The sequence below is a fragment of the Vulpes vulpes genome, chromosome 13, assembly GCF_048418805.1.
Source record: "Vulpes vulpes isolate BD-2025 chromosome 13, VulVul3, whole genome shotgun sequence".
Taxonomy (NCBI): Eukaryota; Metazoa; Chordata; class Mammalia; order Carnivora; family Canidae; genus Vulpes; species Vulpes vulpes.
This window is the reverse complement of record NC_132792.1, coordinates 108,542,718-108,560,757: the sequence shown is the minus strand read 5'-3', so window position 1 is coordinate 108,560,757 and position 18,040 is coordinate 108,542,718.

Here is an 18,040-nt window from a genome sequence, read left to right as displayed (position 1 = left end):
GCTAAGGAACTCAGGACTTGAGTAACAATGGAACAGTGAGTTGCCTCAATTTTCTATCTTTGCCTCATACATCGTAGACTCAGAGCTGAAGAAACTAACAAATCATAATACCAACAGGTATAGACACACAAACACACCTGCATGTTGCAACAAAAGCTTGCTCTCTTTAGCAAAAGGACCAAAATAAGAGAAACCTAGCAAGAAAGAAAACTTTTAAGCAGTTAAGTGCTCTACTCCAGCCAAATACCACAGAAACAAATCAACAAAAACTATTGTTGAACCCAGATCAGCAAAGCCTGAGTGGGAAACCCCTGTTTCCAATCTCATGAGACTGTAATAAGGAACCTTAAATCTCCTGCTGGGGTAGTGTCAGAGAAGATCAAGTAAGGAGCTTGAACTTTTATGCCCTTTGGCTGGCGGGCAACAAGCACCCTTGCCAGTGGTATCACTGGGGACCACATGAAGAGGCTGGACTTCCTCCTCCACTCAGAATTAATAACATACCCCTCAATTCATGATGACAGGAGGCTTAGCAGAGAATGAAGACATTCAGCAAGCACCACCCTTCCCCTGCTGGAGTGGAAAAAAGAAAGAGAGAAAGAGAAAGAAAGAAAGAAAAAGAAGAAAGAAAGAAGAAAGAAAGAAAGAAAGAAAGAAAGAAAGAAAGAAAGAAAGAAAGAAAGGAAGAAAGAAAGGAAGAAGAAAGGAAAAGAAAGAAAAGAAAAGAAAAGAAAAGAAAAGAAAAGAAAAGAAAAGAAAAGCCAGATAAAACAAAAAGGATGAAATAGGAAGAAGGCTAAGTAGTCTCCTAACACAATACAAAGAAGGTCTCAGTTTTAATCAAAACTCATTAGTCATACCAAAATGAGGAATATCTCACATCGAATGAAAATAATACGCTGAGATGATGGAGTTATTAGAATGATCTGACAAAGATTTAATTTAAAGCCATTTAAATTACAAAATTACCATTACAAAAATTCTTCAACATGGAAAAACACACTTGAAACAATGAAAACAGAAAATTTCAAAAAAGATCTAACAGTTATATCAACAGAGTTTTAGAAGTAGAGGAGGAATATGGCATGACTGAAGAAGTATTTGAAGAAATAATGACTGAAATTTTCACAGATTTGGTAAGCCACACAAATTTATAGATTGAAAAAACTCAGGGAATCCCAGAGGTTAATCCCAAAGAACTCCATCCCAAGAAGACACATCATAAGTAAATTTCTGAAAATGGTTAACTACTTTAAGACTGTCCAGTGTGGTTTTAAATGTATGTAGAGAAAATACTTACATATTATAAAGTATAAGGGAATATAAAGGAGCTGAGCCTTATCTACTTACTCAACTTTGTAAAATGATGATACCAGTACTAAAAGAAAAAGAAAAAAACAACTACCATCTAGAATTCTGTATCCAGTGAAATTATCTAACAAGTGAATGAGTAATAAAGACTTTTTCAGACAAACAAAAACTAAAGGAATTTTTCACCAGTAGACCTGCCTTACAAGAAATATTAAAAGAATTCTTCAAAGAGAAGGAAAAGTACACAGGTCAGAAATTAAAATCTATATAAAGACCAGTTTCTTTGTAGGTCTTATGCTTTTTTTTATGAAGACTGGACACTTTCTATAATATAGCAATTATAGATTCCGATTCCCCATATTCATTTTCAGAATTCTTACTGTTCCTGCTTTTTTGTTTGTTGCCTTTTGTTTGTTTAACGATTTGCCTGGACTCGTTCTGTAGATCCTACTTATTTCAGAGTCTTCAATCACCAAATTCTCTTTTTGTTCTCATTTTCATTTTTAAGCCTGACTTCCTAGATGTAACTCATGGATAAACATAGTTTTGTAGTCAGCTAATGATTGGTCAGGGGTTGTGCTCAAACACATTGAACAAATAAGACTTCAGTACTTTGCCTAGAGAACTGAGTGTTATTTGGAACTCATTCAGTGTTCAGGCACCTTACAAATCTCCAGCTTTTCTTTCTGCAGGGCCTTGTGGTGTCTCATCTACACATGCATAAGCCCTTGCATTCAGCAAGCAACTTATAAATAGCAAGGGCCATCTTCTGTCTCTTTTGAGATTTTGCAGGCTTGCACATGTGTGAGATTTCCATCTGCCAGAAATATATGAGTGTTTTTCAAGGCCTTCGATGGCTCTCATTTCCTAGCACTACATATTAAAATTCTGGCTTTTTCTATTAATGTATTGCTCGCCCCAACCTTAGGCCACGTGCAAGGACATTGGCCTTCTCCACTTATTTGACAATGAGATTAATTTTGTTTTCAACAATGTCTCTGAATGTGAGGTTCTTCTTCATTCTGTTCCATTTCCTGTTAGCCTCTTTTAGCAGGAAAGCTGCTGTTTTTCACAGCGTTCCCTACCAGAGTTGAATTTCTATGTTGATGGAGTTAATGGAAGGAAGCAATCTCAGGCTAAAACTCCAGAGACTCCTACTGTTCTTAAATAAACATCTCTCAATTTGTAGTATGCCTTTGGTTGATTTCTAAAATATGGTGGCTTTCTAAATAAAGTTTTTCTATTTTTACCATTGCTTATTTGGGTAAGGATTTTTCAAGTTCTTCACTTCCTGATGACTGAAGTCTTCCCTTTAAACTCTTTTTTTTTTTTTGTAGGATTGATGTTATTTCTATTTTAAATCTTTGATAGAATTCAAGGTAAAGTCAACCAGGCCTGGATTCTTCTTCTTTTTTTTTTTTAAAGATTATTTATTTATTTATTTATTTGAGAAAGAGAGCAGGATCAAGATGAGGGGCAGAGGGAGAAACAGACTCCTTGCTAAGCAGGGAACCTAATGTAGGGCTTGATTCCAGGACTTTGGGTTCATGATTCGAGCCAAGGACAGCTGCTTAACTGACTGAGCCACCCAGCACCTTTGGGCCTGGATTATTCTTTGCGGAAGATTTTCAATTACAGATTCCGTTATTTCAATGATTATGAGAGTATTTTATACTGTCTGATTGTCTTTTGATTTACTGTGTTTTTCTAAGTATTATTCTAAATTTTGAAATTTTTTTTAAAGATTTATTTATTTATTTGAGAGAGAGAGAGAGAAAGACAGTGTGCGTGACCAAGGAAGAGGCAAAGGAAGAGAATCCCAAGCAGACTCTCCACTGCACACCATCTAGACCCATCAGATCATGACCTGAGCCTAACCCTAGAGTTGGTGGTTTAGCTGACTGAGACACTCAGGCATCCCTCAAATTTGTTTAAAAGTGCTTATCATATCTTCTTATGATTTGGTGATTTCTGTAGGATTTATAGTTGTAAATTTTGAGTTTCTGACTGCTTATTTGTGCATTTTCTTTCTTTCTTAATCTATTTCACTGGCATGTTTTTTTTAAATTATATTTTTAAAGAATTAACTTTAATTTTTGTTGGCAGTATTTCCTTTCTGTTTTCCATTTTATTACTTGCTATTCTATCTTTAATATTTGTTTCATTCTATTTTTCTCAATTTAATTTAACTAATTTTCTAGGATGGATGCTTAAATTATTAGATTTTAGCTACTTTTTCCCTTTCAAACATAGTAGCTGAAAGCTATAAATTTCTTCTAATCATGCCTTATGATGCATCTCACAAGTTTTGATATGTCTATTTTTGTCATCCAATTGAAGATATTTTCTAAATCCATGGTGACTTTGTCTTTGATTTTGGATTACTTAGAAATATATTACTAAACTTCCATTACATGAATACTTATTTATTTATTTATTTTAACCAACTATTTTTAAATTAATTTCTATCTTAATTACCCTTTAGTCAGAAGGATAAATTTAATCTGATTTTAATCCTTTGAATTTTGTTGAGACTCACTTTGCCACCTAGTATATAGTTAATTTTGATTGAATTTTCCCCAGTGTTTCTAAAAATATTTTATTTTTATTCTTCAGCTTTTATATTTTATACATGCTCATTAGGTGAGCTTTGTTAATATTCTTTTCAAATTTCTATTCTGTTTTTTTCTGATTTTTCATCATTTGTTCTTTCAGTTACTGTGACTTGGCATGTTAAACCTCTTTCTCTCTCTCCTCTCTCTCTCTCTTTCTCTCTCTCTCTCTCTATACACACACACACACACACACACACACATGCATAACATAATCATTAATAAAGATCATTCTTTATCTCTAGTAATGCTTTTAAAAAATTACTTCATTTATAAGTACTAGTAACAGTTCTTTTAATATTTCAATACTCTAATTTTCCACTTTTAATATTAACATTTTCATATTTAGGTTTTAATATGTAGTTTGTAAAATGGCAACCTTTGATGGACTTTTTTTGTTCAGGTTGAAAATCTTTGTCTCATGTGGAATATTTATTCCATTAGATTTATGCATTCTTAACATATGTTTTAGTTGGTTGTAGAACTCTAGCTTAGCAGGTTTTATGTTTGTTTGTTTTAATACTTTGATGACATGACTCCATTTTTCTTCCTAGTTTCCATTGTTCTGTAGACAACATTTCTTTTTAATCTTAGTGTTTATTGTTGCTCGTTTGAAGAAAATATGTCCTTTCTTTCCACCCTTGATGCTTTTAAGATTCTCTTTTAAGGTTTGTTTTTCAGTCATTTTACTGTGATGTATCTAAGTAGAATTTTGTCTTATTAATCCTGTTTAGTGTTTGTTGTATTTGTAGAATATGTAGATTGGTGTTCTTTTAATCAATTTGGAAAATTCTTGACCATGATCTCTTTAAACTTTTTTTCCCCTCCTTCCTCTTTTGGATCTCAAATTACACTTCTGTTAGAACTTTCTTTGGTATATGTCTATGTCTCTAATGAGTTTTACCCTTTAATGAAAACATACATTTTTTGGTCTCTGAACATTTGTTATCTATTCTAGTTCTCTGGTTTCTCTTCCATCCATAGGATACTTAATTAATTTCCATTTCTTTTAATTAAAATGTACCTTTGCTTTTCATGTTTTCTTGTTTGAGTAAGTTCTTCATCTTTCCTTTTATTTCTTTGAATCTACTATATTTAACCATTTTAAAGTTTATGTATAATAATTCCATTGTGTTGATCATTTATGGCTCTTTTGTTATACATTGTTTCTCTTATTTTTCAATCACATTTTCTTGCATTTTTTAAAAACCTGGTTATTTTCCCTTGAGTCTCAGTGCTATGCCTATAAAATTTAGAGATTATTGAAATCATGGATTATGTTTCCTTTTTCCATGCAGTGTTATATTTACTTCTGGCAGGTTGTACTAGAACTAATAATCCTACAGGGCCTTAACTTAACCAGGTATTAAGATGATTTAAAGATGAACTCTAATATCCCCAATTATTATTCTGTTCACTTCCTATTTCTGGGTCAAAGTACTTGGAAATTCAACTGAAAATTTTGATGGGCACAACTTACCAGGAACTCCGTTGATAGGCTTTGAATTCCAATAATCCTAAACTCCATGAGTCTGTCATAAACAATTTTCAAGATTTTAGCCTTTCGGTCTCCCAATTCCTCTTCTAGAAGTGGCAAGTACCCTGAGAAGAAAAGCAACCTGAAATACCAATCTCAGCTCTCTGGATTTCTTTCTTCTTTCAAGTCTTGCTGTAATAATTCTCCATTCCTGTGTAAGCAGTCAGATGATTTCAAACATGTTATTTAAAATATTTTTCCCAGGCATGCCTGGGTGGCTCAGCGGTTGAGTGTCTGCCTTTGGCTCAGGGCGTGATACTGGAGTCCTGGGATTGAGTCCCACATCAGGCTCCCTGCATGGAGCCTGCTTCTCCCTCTGCCTACGTCTCTGCCATTCTCTCTCTCTCTCTCTGACTCTCATGAATAAATAAATAAAATTTTAAAAAATAAATAAAATATTTTTCCCAGTCTTTCTTGTTTTGCTCTGTATTACCTAGACTTCCATTCTCAGAATACTTTTGTTTTTCACATCCTTGTATATGACTTTCATGTTGATAGCTAATTTTTGTTTGTAGATATATAACTCTCTCTACTCCATTTGTTCCTCCTCCATTTCCTCCTCCTCCTCTTCCTCATCTCAGAAAATGGTTAGGTATGAAAACATTTTAATCAATTCCCTGGGTTTATGGGGATGGGTTATGGGTTGAATTGTGTCCTTGAAAAGGTATGTTGACATTCTAGCTTCTGGTACCTTATTTGGAAATAAGCACTTTGCAGGAATATGACCTTATTTGGAAATAAGCACTTTGCAGGAATGTGACCTTATTTGGAAATAAGCACTTTGCAGGTGTAATCAAATGAAGATTAAAGCCATTAGGATGGGCCCTAACTCAATATGACTAGTATCCTCATAAGAAGAGAATAGAAACAGAGACAGGAGCACATTGTGAATGCCCTGTGACAATTGACATGGAGATTAAACTGATGCATCTGTAAGCCAAGAAATGCCAGGAATACCATAAGCTAAGAGAATGGCATGGAACAAATTCTTCCCTAAAGCTTTTTGAGAGTGTATGGTCCTGCTGACACCTTGATTTTTTTCTAGCCTCCAAAACTGTAAGAGAATGAATTTCTGTTGTTTTAAGCCACCCAGTCTATGGTACTTTGTTATGACAGCCCTAGGAAACTAGTATATTCATTATACCCTTAGCCCAAAATAATTTCTCAAAATCCTAAATTTCTAGATTGACTGTGGTCTCTCTCATTCCGGTCATATTAACCTCACAGCCCTTTCACAGACATTTAACAGATTCCTTGTCAGCAAATGGCATCATCTTGGGTGATTTTCTTTTACTGTTACCTTCCCTTTCTTATCTGTCCTCCATATTAATGTTATTCACTTATTTCTGCTTTTGTATATACCCGGGACTATTTCATGTCTTAGCTAAAGTATGAAGTGATCTTATGTTCTCCCAGGCACCTCTGATGGCAAGAGAAGTATTTGGTAAAGTCACATTTTGTGTTTAGGAACAGACTTCCTCTCATTTTCAACAAATTGCAGTGGTGTATTCTGAGGCACAATAGCAAGTGGACAGGTTAGGTATAATTGAGTATGTTTGCAGTTTTAGTGTTTTTGAAATTTTTTTCAACTGCTAACCAACAGTAAGAAATATTTTTTATATCGTGACCAAATTCACATATACATACACACAGATCTAATTGGAAAAAAATGTTTCCTCCAACAACGCTTAGCTTTCTAAAATATAAATCTTCTGTTATTTTCTATTATATTCTATGCTTTTATAGTTAAGAATACAATGTCCATGAGCAATTAAAATAAAAAGAAATCATAATCCAGAGTTTGAAGATTACTGTCCAGGTGACTTGTTTTCTGCATGGCTACTTTCTGATGACCATCATGTGGGATCTCACACATTAGGTAAGAAGCAGAACATCAGGAAGAGTACATCACTCTCATTAGATCTTTCTTTTGATTCCTTTCAGTTAATTCTCTGAAATTTATTTGTTTAGATCAGATTTCTGATAACACAGGAAGAAGACATATTTTCAGAGATATATTGAAGGGATTTCTGTCTCTTCAAGTTACACTTTATGAGAAAAATTTATTATTTCATTATTTTTAACCCAGTCTTTTCCTGTGTACTGTCCTTTTGTTGAGGCAGAATTAAATTTCATGAAGGGACACATTTTATTTCAACTGGGTGGGTCTTTGGTCCTATTTTTTTCTGTGTTTGATAAAAGCCATTTATAGACTTAGCTTTGGTTTAAAACATCAGATCAAATATATAGACAAATTCTAATTCAGATATAAGCTACATTCTCATAGAACTACTCGACATCAAGCGTGAAACCCCAAAATAGCATGTTCTGCTATGGAGACAGGGTGTTTGCTACACTGAGGCTTTTCTGAATGGCTGACATCCAGAGATTCATTTTCACATTGGTGCTTTCCTCCACCATTTGGGGCATGACAGGAAAAGATCAGAGAAAATATTGTTGGAAAGAGTTAATGGCAGGTGCCATGTTTGCTTATTGCTTCCTGCAGCCTTCAGCAGTTGATGCTTTTGCTATTAAATATTTTCATATGTAGTTTCCTATTTGCCTTGAATTACTGAAATATACTAAGCATATCTCTCCAAGGACTCAGAGCCACAATGTAATAGGCTCCTGCTAATAGCTTGAAACTGTACAGCAATCTAGTTTTAAAATACAACACAAATCTTTATCTAAAAGCACTAACACCTCACTCTTGTGTTCGCAGAGTATGTTTTCACATTTCCTCTTGCGATGCATAGGAAGGGGGGAAAAGCTACAAGAGAAATGATGCATTCCGGGCAAGGAGCCAATTTAAAAAGTCTGTTCTTTCCAGTTTGCTGTCACTTGTCGTGGTTAAACAAAACACGGAGGAGAAAAAGAGAAATTGGCTTCAGTGTAAATGTCAACATTCTGATTAAAGCAAACACAAAGCATTCAGAACTCTTGACAAAAAAAAAATTAAATTGAATTATGAAGGGTATGCAAATGGAGCCCTTCCTCTGTATGATTACTAGGACTTATGCATTTTGTATTTTCTGTCTGTGCTGGAGAAATCTATGCTGCAGGACAAGGTGTTCAGGAAGAGGGAAGGGAGGTGAACAACACATTTCCCAGCTGATGACAGTTGGAACTTACCAAAATATTGGTTCAGAAATAGCCCAATACTTTGCAAACACTGGGGAAGGTTACAAAGCTGACAGTAAGGCCTTGTGCTTTTAGTCTCTTGTCTTTCTTGCTAAGCAGGGTCCTCCCCTAGGACACAAACCCCAAAAGTATTTATTTAAAGGATTCAAAAGTTGTAATTTGTTAGAGGGGAGTCCCTTAAGAAAACTCATATTAAAATGCAGATATGTAAACTATATAGTGTCAGTTCCTTCCTATCTCCTTTAAACACAGACCTTAGAAATTGAATTATTTGAAATACAGTTTGAAAGTGATCTCAGCATGCATCCATGATATGCAGTTTTAAAGGTAACATAATACATTCCATTTCTGTAATTAAAATTAATGGGGAAATGAAAAAAAAATGGTGTGCATTGGTCTGACTTTCCCGAGGGGAGAATATACTTGTCTTCTTGGGTGAATATGTAAGTATGGTCCTGTGTTTAGAGGCTGTAATGTAGGGGTGTATGTATGTATCTGCATTTTTGCATATAAATAAGTTTATATGCTAAGTGTAAGAAAAATCCTTCATTATCCTTCATCCTTTATTCTCCATCATTGCTCTTGTCTCTCCCCTCTTTGGGCTACCTGAAACTTCCTCCAAAGTTATGATATGCTCTCAGCATGTCATTTCTGACTCAAAAACCTGAAACAGTTACCTAGTGCCTGCTACAAAAGCCTAAACGTTGGCCTGACATTCAAGGCTTCCTCAAATGGCTTCAAATTAACTCTGTATTCATTTCATAAATATTTACAGGATTTCTATTGAATGTCATTTTGCTTTTTCTTCACGTTGTTGCCCATGCATTTTCTTTTGGTTTTTTTATTCTTTTCCCATCATATACTTGTGCTTTTCCCTTTCTGCAGATTTTTGCTGTGCCCTTTCCTTTAATGTACCTTCCTACAGCTTTACCTGCCAGACCCTTCCAGAAAAATCTTTCAAGGCTACATTTCAAAGGTATCGCTTTCTTGAAATCTTCCTTATTACTATATTTGAAAATGATTTATTCCTCTCCAGAACTTTTATAGTTTTCTATTCATAACCCTTGGAACATATTAATTTTTTTTCATTAATTCTACAGATGTCCTTGACTTATGATGTGATTGTGTCCTGATAAATCCATTGTAGTTTGAAAATATTGTAAGCCAAAAATGCATTCAATGCACCTAACCTACTGAATATCATAGCTTGCCTGGCCTATCTTAAAATATGCTCAGAATACTTACATTATACTACAGTTGGGCAAAATCATCTAATACAAAACCTGTTTGATAATGAAGTGTTGAATATCTCATGTAATTTGTTGAATACAGAAAATGAAAAACAAAATGGTCGTGTGGATAAATAATGATTGTAAGTGTGTTGGTCCTTTACCTTTGTGATCATGTGGCTGACTGAGCAGCTGCCCAGTATCACAGGAGAGGATCATACCATATTTTGCTAGCCTGGAAAAAGATCAAAATTCAAAAGTCAAAGTATGTTTTCTACTGAATGTGTATTGCTTTTGCACCATTATCAAGTCAAACAATTGTAAGTTAGGGACTGCCTGTGTGTACATATCCATTTGCCCTAAAAGAATCTTAAAAACTGAAGCCCTTGTTTCGTGCATCTTCATATCCGACTCAAAACTCATACATTGAAAAGAAAAAACCTCATACATTGTAAATAGTGAGTTGTAAATCTAGATAATATTGGGAAAGTTTGTCACTTATTAATGTTTCAATTCCCTTGTCCATGAAATGTGGATGATAATTTCTGTCTTGGGGCATTATGAAGAATAAAGGAGATAATGTTTGTAAAACTATGTGGAGTTCTAAGTATTAGGTATAATTTATATTACCTCAATTTTTAACATTGAAAATGCATCCAAATACATAAACAAATGAATGAATATAGCAGTACATGTAAGTAGACTCTAAAACAGGAGCATCAGCCCTTTGCTAGATGCTTTTAATAGATTCAATGGAGTTCTCTCTGTAACCTTGTAAGGCCAGTATTAGAATATCACTGTATACCTGAGGCTGAGTGGGCTACATGCAAATAACCAGTCTGACTCCGAAGCCTGTGATATTCTTCAAACTCTCAGTAATTTATTCATTGGACTGTCCTAAATAACAGGAGAACTTTGTCAAGCTAGATACAGGGACAGCATACCCCCAGCCCTGCTCTGGACTCATCTCCCTATTCTTTTAGCATGTGAAAATACATTCACTTTAACTTGGAGGACCAGTCATGTTTACTTTGCACCCGAATGCCCCTGTTTCCTCCTGTGCTGCTGTTCTTCCCCCGGATCCAGTGCTACGTAGGATTTCCCTAAATTTGTGTCCTGATGCATTAATTAACTTTTTGTTTAACAATCCTCTAGACTACCTATTACAAATGTAGATCCCTACCTCCATTCTAGTAAGTGTTCCAGGTGATATTGAAACCTGTCCTCAGACCACTCTTTGAGAAATAATGCTGTAGACAGTCAAGTTTAAATGTATATAGGGCACACTCTGCCCCAATCTCATAAAACTTTTCATGTGGTATGAAGTGAGACTTACATTTAATAGGATGAAGAACTAGAGATTATCAAAGACTACTCCCCATTTCATTCAGGAAAATGAGACCTAGATAGATTTTAATTAGAATAAATGAACATAAGGAATTTAGAATTCTTGTGGTGATTTTTAATGGAATTCTCATGCATTCATTCATTTTCATTCAATATCATTTTCTTGAGCCCCCCACACATGCACTGAAGAAAGCCAGCCATAAATAGCCTCATCTCTCTGGGACTTTCACTCTGGATGTGAAAACTACATTGTCTTATAAACAAAAACTATAAAACATGAACAAGAATTCCAAAGAGAATATCAGAGATGTATTTCAAATAGTGAATTAAAAACACAACACACACATTTTAGGTTTTTATGTGCAACATGGGAGCTAGTGTGAAACAAAACAGGTGTTTTCAGAGAAGGTGAGGGCTTATCTGTTTCATCAGGGACCCAGTCCTCCCGAGGGGGAGGGGTCAAGGCCTTGCCAGCCCATTTCCCACATTTCTTCATCTGTGCACTCAGATTTGGGAACGAAGGCTTCTTTTGTTGTTGTTTTCATGTGGAGAAAAATACACGTTCCTTCCTTCAAAGTAAACATTTTGGAAACTGTTGTGATTGTTCAGATTTCTTTAAAGACCTTGACGCCACTTACCATTGCTTTTTAGACTGCAGGGAACATAATGAAACTGAAGTCTCTCATGGAGCTTTTATTCCTCTTCTTTCAGACTTAATAGAAAGCAGTAGGGGACACTTGGGCCACCAATGTCAGTGCCATTTCAGGTTCTGCTTTGGTTTTATTCTCAAGAAAAATGGCATTGGATTAATTTTTTTTTTAAACAGATGTTTTGCTCAGAAGAAGCCCTGACATTTGCCATTTATCTCCTCCTCTTCCTTCTCCCCCACCCCACTGGCCTGCCTTTTCTTCCTCTGGGGCAGGACAAAGGCTTGAGTTTGAATGGGGTCTTCTCCTGATAGTGCTTTTATCAAACTTTATTTGACTATGACCCACAGTATGAAATACACTTTACATTGAGACCCAGCATGTAAATACACAGAAACACACACATACACTCATCTTTTGACAAAAGTTTGTATTTTTACTGAGCAATTTATACATTATTTTTCTTTAGACATCTCCCACTTCCAAAATACTAACTTTGAAACTGTCTTCTGATATTTGACTTTTAGTAGTCAAGTTTAATTTTTTTTAAAGATTTTTTAATAATTTATTTGAGAAAGAGAGAGCACACAAGGAGGGGGGAAGGGCAGAGGAAAGAGAGACACAGTCTCTCCACTGAGCAGGGAGCAGAATTTAAGCCCAGTTCCTGAGACCCAGGATCAGGAACTGAGCCCAAGGCAGACGCTTAACTGAGCCACCCAGGCACCCCTAGCCTTCAGATAGTTTTGAAGTCCTCTGGAACCTCTGCACTTTACTCAGACTGTGAATCACTTAGGACTATATTATGACTTTTGAGAATCCTAGGCACTTTCCTTCATAGGTCCCTGTCTCTCTCTCTTCATAGGTCTCTCTCTCTCTCTAAATATATATATTTTATATGTATTTACACATATATAAAATCTCTCTATATATATGTAATATATATAATGACTGTTGGTAAAAGACAAATGCAATCCAGGCTGGATTGGTAATGGAATATTATTACTATTTCTTATTATTGAATTTGTTTTTATCTTCTAATTTTAAGAGAAATTGAAATTGAAATACCTTTATGTTAGTTTGCAAACTTCTTCCTGTACACAGAGGGCAAGGAAAGATGGAAGAGGCAAGCCACTCCTCATTGGTAGCTGGCACTTTTAATAAGCAGGAGAATTTACATATGAGGTTTGTCTTGGGGCAGCTGCAAGATAAATAGATCTCCACACCCACCAGCCAGAACCTCAAGTTTATTTAGAGGCCTTACCTGGGTTCAGTCACATATTTAGTTCAGAGGGTGTCAACACCACCTTCGTCTCTCAAGGCCAAGTCCTTCAACTAACTCCTAGTGTGGGAATGGTGGATAGAAAGTACATTTCAAGCAAAGGATTGGAGGTGAAGAGTGTCTGATTCTCCTGGGGCAACTTGTTGGTCAACTGGTGGTCTCCTTTTTTCAATGAACTCTTCCAATAATTAATGAATTCCTAACTGTATAGTAGGGATTGGATACTATACCTCTCATCTGGATGAATAGTTTGTCTAGAATCCCTAGATTTTAATGCAAAGTACACTTTGTAATTCACAGGTGAAAGAACTGACTCCTTTTCTTTTATGAGTAGAAAACGTGTTCTATCTAATTTCTAGAATAATGAAGATTAGCTTATATAGTTGCTTCTTCTACTTTTAGCTAATAGCAGATTTTGTGGTTGGTTATTTTTTAGAGATACTATAATGGCTGTGAGTAGTAGAACTGTTTGGAAATTGGGTTGGAGCCCAGTGAATGCCTAGGGTCAATGCTAAGCCTTTTGCAATTTTACAAGGCATTTGACTAGAGGAGGGGAGTAGTAGTTTAGAGAAGGGATTCAGAAAGTTTGACAAAAACAGAATATTCTTTGGTTTCAATATTTTGTCCAAAATCACTTTTCTAAAGAAAAAAGGAATATATCATATACAAGAAATATATATATATATATATTTAAAAACAATAAGAGTTAAACAATGAAGATAATAAAAGGAACACCTATAATTCAATAATTCCACAGAGATCTAGCCACTGTTAATATTATGAACTATAATCTTTAAGAAGCATATGCATATATGTAGTTATGAACATATACAACTTTTAACAAAAATATCATTAAGTAGGTCTATCATTAAATAGGTTACTCTGCCACCTGCACTTTTATTCAAAAATTAATCACAGACAACTTTTATATCACTAATTTTTCTTCTAAAATATACATTTTAGTCCACGGTAAGACAACGCATCTCTTGTTCAATGGGCCTTTTGCGAATTGAATTCAGATATTCCACAGTTGTTTGCTAATACAAACAAAGCCGTCCTGAACTTAAATAAGCCTGTGAGTACAGATGTGTACATCTATATTCTTTCAGAAAAAAATCATAGAAGTGGAAGTTCTGAGGGAAATTATTATATACTTCAGAGAGTTTACGGTTTTTACATCTTCTTTAATGAGCTATCTATTCATGTCTATATCTCATATCTCCTTTACTTTCTTTCTTGATTAGGAAACATGCTTTATGTAACAAAAATGTTAACCCTGACTGTTATATATATTGAAAATAGTTGTGCTAGTTTATCTTCATTTTTTTGAAGTTTCTTTCTTTCTACAGATGTTTTAAAATTTTATTTGGTAAATCTATCAGTATTTCCAAATATCAGTTTGTTTTCCTTCTTTAATGTTAGAATCATATACAAAAGCACTTCTACACTTTAAAATTACATGAATATCCACTAATATTTCTTCTATTATTTGAAGTTTAAAAAGTATGTCTGTGTTTAAATTATTTGCAATTCAGTACACCTGGGTGGCTCAGCGGTGGAGCGTCTGCTTTCCACTCAGGTCGTGATCTTGGAGACCTGGGATTGAGTCCCATGTTGGGCTCCCTTCATGGAGCCTGCTTCTCCCTCTGCCTGTGTCTCTGCCTCTCTCTGTGTGTGTCTCTCATGAATAAATAAATAATCTTTAAAAAAATAAATTATTTGCAGTTCTTTTTGGTATAGTATGTGAAGTATAACCTAATTTTGCATTTATAAACAAAATGATTTCCTACTTTTTTGAGATTGCCTCTGTATCATGTACTAAATCCTGATAGGAAGTATGGCTGGTTTCTAGACATTCTTTCTTTTTTATTGATCTATTTCTGTACCAGCATCATACTGTTTTAATTTTTGAAGTTGTAAAAATTCATAAGACAAAGAACTAAGTATGTCTTTCTTTTTTTTATTTTTGAAATGAGCTACTCTATCATTTATTTTGTTAGAAGAAATATAGTATAGGTTTTTCAAGTTCAGTATTTGGAAAACTTACTGAAATCATTAAGGTTTAATTCAGAAGAATTAGTTTCTCACAGAATTGTATCTTTTCAGATAAGAACATAGGACATTGCTCTATTTACTTGTGCACATACACAAACTCATGCATGTAGGTATGTAAATATATAGCTAGGTAAAGTGTTGTAGACTTCTTTGACCAATACATTTTTTCTTATTTCTTGATATTTTTTATTTTGGTTGCTATGGCAAATGGAATCTCTTTTTCTTTATGTGTTCTAAGTGGTTATTGCAACTGTATTGGAAAGCTTTAGAGTTCTTTATTTATTCTGTAACTAAACCGTACTGTATTTCATTGTTAGCTCCCAATAATTTTTTCTTTGATTCACTGAGTTTTTGGAGTAGACAATCTTATAATCTGTAAGTAATGGTATTTTGTCACTTCCTTTACAGTATTTATAGCTCTATGTTTTTATTATCCTATTTCATCAAGTAGAACTTTGGAAACTTGTTGAATAATAGCAGAGCTAGCAGGCATCTCCATTTTTCCCCCCAGAATTTATTGGGAATGCCTCTGGAGTTGTGTAGTCAAATAAGGTGTGCAGAGTTTCAAAAACAAGTTCTTATATGTATTCTTTGTTCATTCTAAAGTTTCCTCTTTTTCACTTTAGTCTGTCTTTAAAAGCAAATAGATTTTAACTTTGTGAAACGCACTTTGGCATCTATTAGGTTAATCTGTTAGGTTTTTGTCTTCCTTTTGACCTATTGATGGGAGAAATTATATTAATTCCTGTGCTACCAGGTGAATCCATCTTTTTTTTCTTTTCTTTCTTTCTTTTTAGAGAAGGTGGTGAGGGAGAAAGAATTTTTTTTTTTAAGGGAGAGAGAATCTTAACTAGGCTCCCCACCTAGTGTGGAGCATGACACAACCTGAGTCAGTCTCACAACCCTGAGATCATGACCAGAGCTGAAATCCAGAGTCAGATACTTAATGTACTGAGCCACCTAGGCACCCTAGTTGAACCCATCTTGCACACCTGGAGAAAATGTTATTTGGCCATGACATATCATTCTTCTTATATGGTACAGAATTTAATTTGCTAAAGTTCTGCTTAGCATTTTTGCAGCTATGCTTATAGGTGTGATTATTCTGCTGTCTATGTGTGCATGCATCTGTGTTTGCATACACACATGCTCTTTACCAAGCGTGGTATAAGGTTTATTCCTGCTATATTAAAGTGAACTGTAAAAATGTATTTTTCTCTATGATTTGTAACAATTTAGATTTCATGAAAATGTTACTGTCCCCTGAAGATTTGATAGATCCACCCACAGAACTCTCACCCAGATTGCTTTGTATTTCTAGTCAGTTTCTCCAGGATCAAAAATAATTTTCTTCCCATAATCTACTATGTACCTATCCAGCCTCTACCATGCTGAGGTCACCAGAGAGACACAGGAAATGGTCACAGAAAATCCACATAAAAAAAGATGGTGCACAAAGCAATTCATTCTAAGCCCAAATGGGTGGAATACACAAAGCATTTTGTTGGAATTCAAACTAATTTAGCAAATAGTATTGGCCTCTTTGTCTTGGAAAGTCTTTTGTTGTTCCTTGTTTTGTTTTGCTTTTCTCTGAATGAGGAAGGACTTCAGCTTCATCTCAGACTAGCCACGCTGAGAAGTACCAACAGCACCTGAGCTGTTAGTACAAACTGCTGTTGGGGATATTGACTTGTGCACTAGAAGCACTGGAGGATGTTCTAGCAGAATTGAAAAAGCACACGAGGGCTATAGTGTTAGAAAAAAAACCTGGAGTCAGGTGTCCAGGGACCCTGTAATAAGTATGGTCCTTCCATCTCCAATGACCTACTTCTATCCATAGATGCTTTAATGAAAACCTCCAGCCCTTTGACATTAAATGTCAAATAGATAACTTGTAGTATCCCTTCCTTTTTTTTTTTTTTTTTTTTTTTTTTTTTTTTTTTACTCTTTGAGCCTTTGAGTTTTAAAGGCCTCAGAGTGTCTCTTGCCCTCTAGAATGGGGCATGAGGCATGATTTGACCCAGGACTTGAGTGAAGAAATGATTTTCACTTTAGCCTTTGTAGTCCATTTCATCACTTAATCATGAACTTCCAACTCTTTGTGAGCCAACAATAGCAACAATAATGGTTTGTATAAGTCACATAAGAAAAAGGCACATCTATATCATGAGTCTATTTACAAAGGGAATTATAGAAGATGTCTGCTTACTAGAAAAAAAATCACCTAAGTTAAGACAGTGAAAGTGCCATTAAGTCATTTTTCCATCCCTCAGAACCTGGCAGGGAATTGTTCCCCGTGGTGCATTTTCCTGCTTCTCTTGCAGCCAGGTTTTAAACATCTTAAGCTATAGCACTACCTTCTCCTCCCCTGAGCAGTGACTATACTGCCTCATAAATCTCTTTGGTCGGAATTCTTTCCAACATAACTCCAGGTCCCTTGTGATGGATTCTTTCTGCCCCTGGGAGGCCCCTTCGTTTTGTCATGTGCTAAAGGAAAGAAAGCAGGAATTGGATTGTGCAAACATCAAAAAGCAAGTCTTGCTATCCTTCGCTTACTTTCTTAGCTGTAAATTGAAAACATTAGATCTTATAGAATGCAGCACTGACATTAGCACACAGGAAACCTCATAAAGCTCAATTAGTCAAGCATTCCTGGTAAGTTCCGTGACAATGGGAAACTTGAATTTTTTATTCAACTCTGGAAACCCAGAGTCTAAGAGTGTCTGGCAAATAGTAGGTGCCTAATAAATACACGTTGAATGCCTGTATAAATGAATGGATCACCACATGTCAGGCAAAATATTATGCCCAGTGGGGATGCCAATAAAATAAACATATGGGAATGCCTGGGTGGCTCAGCGGTTGAGTGTCTGCCTTCGGCT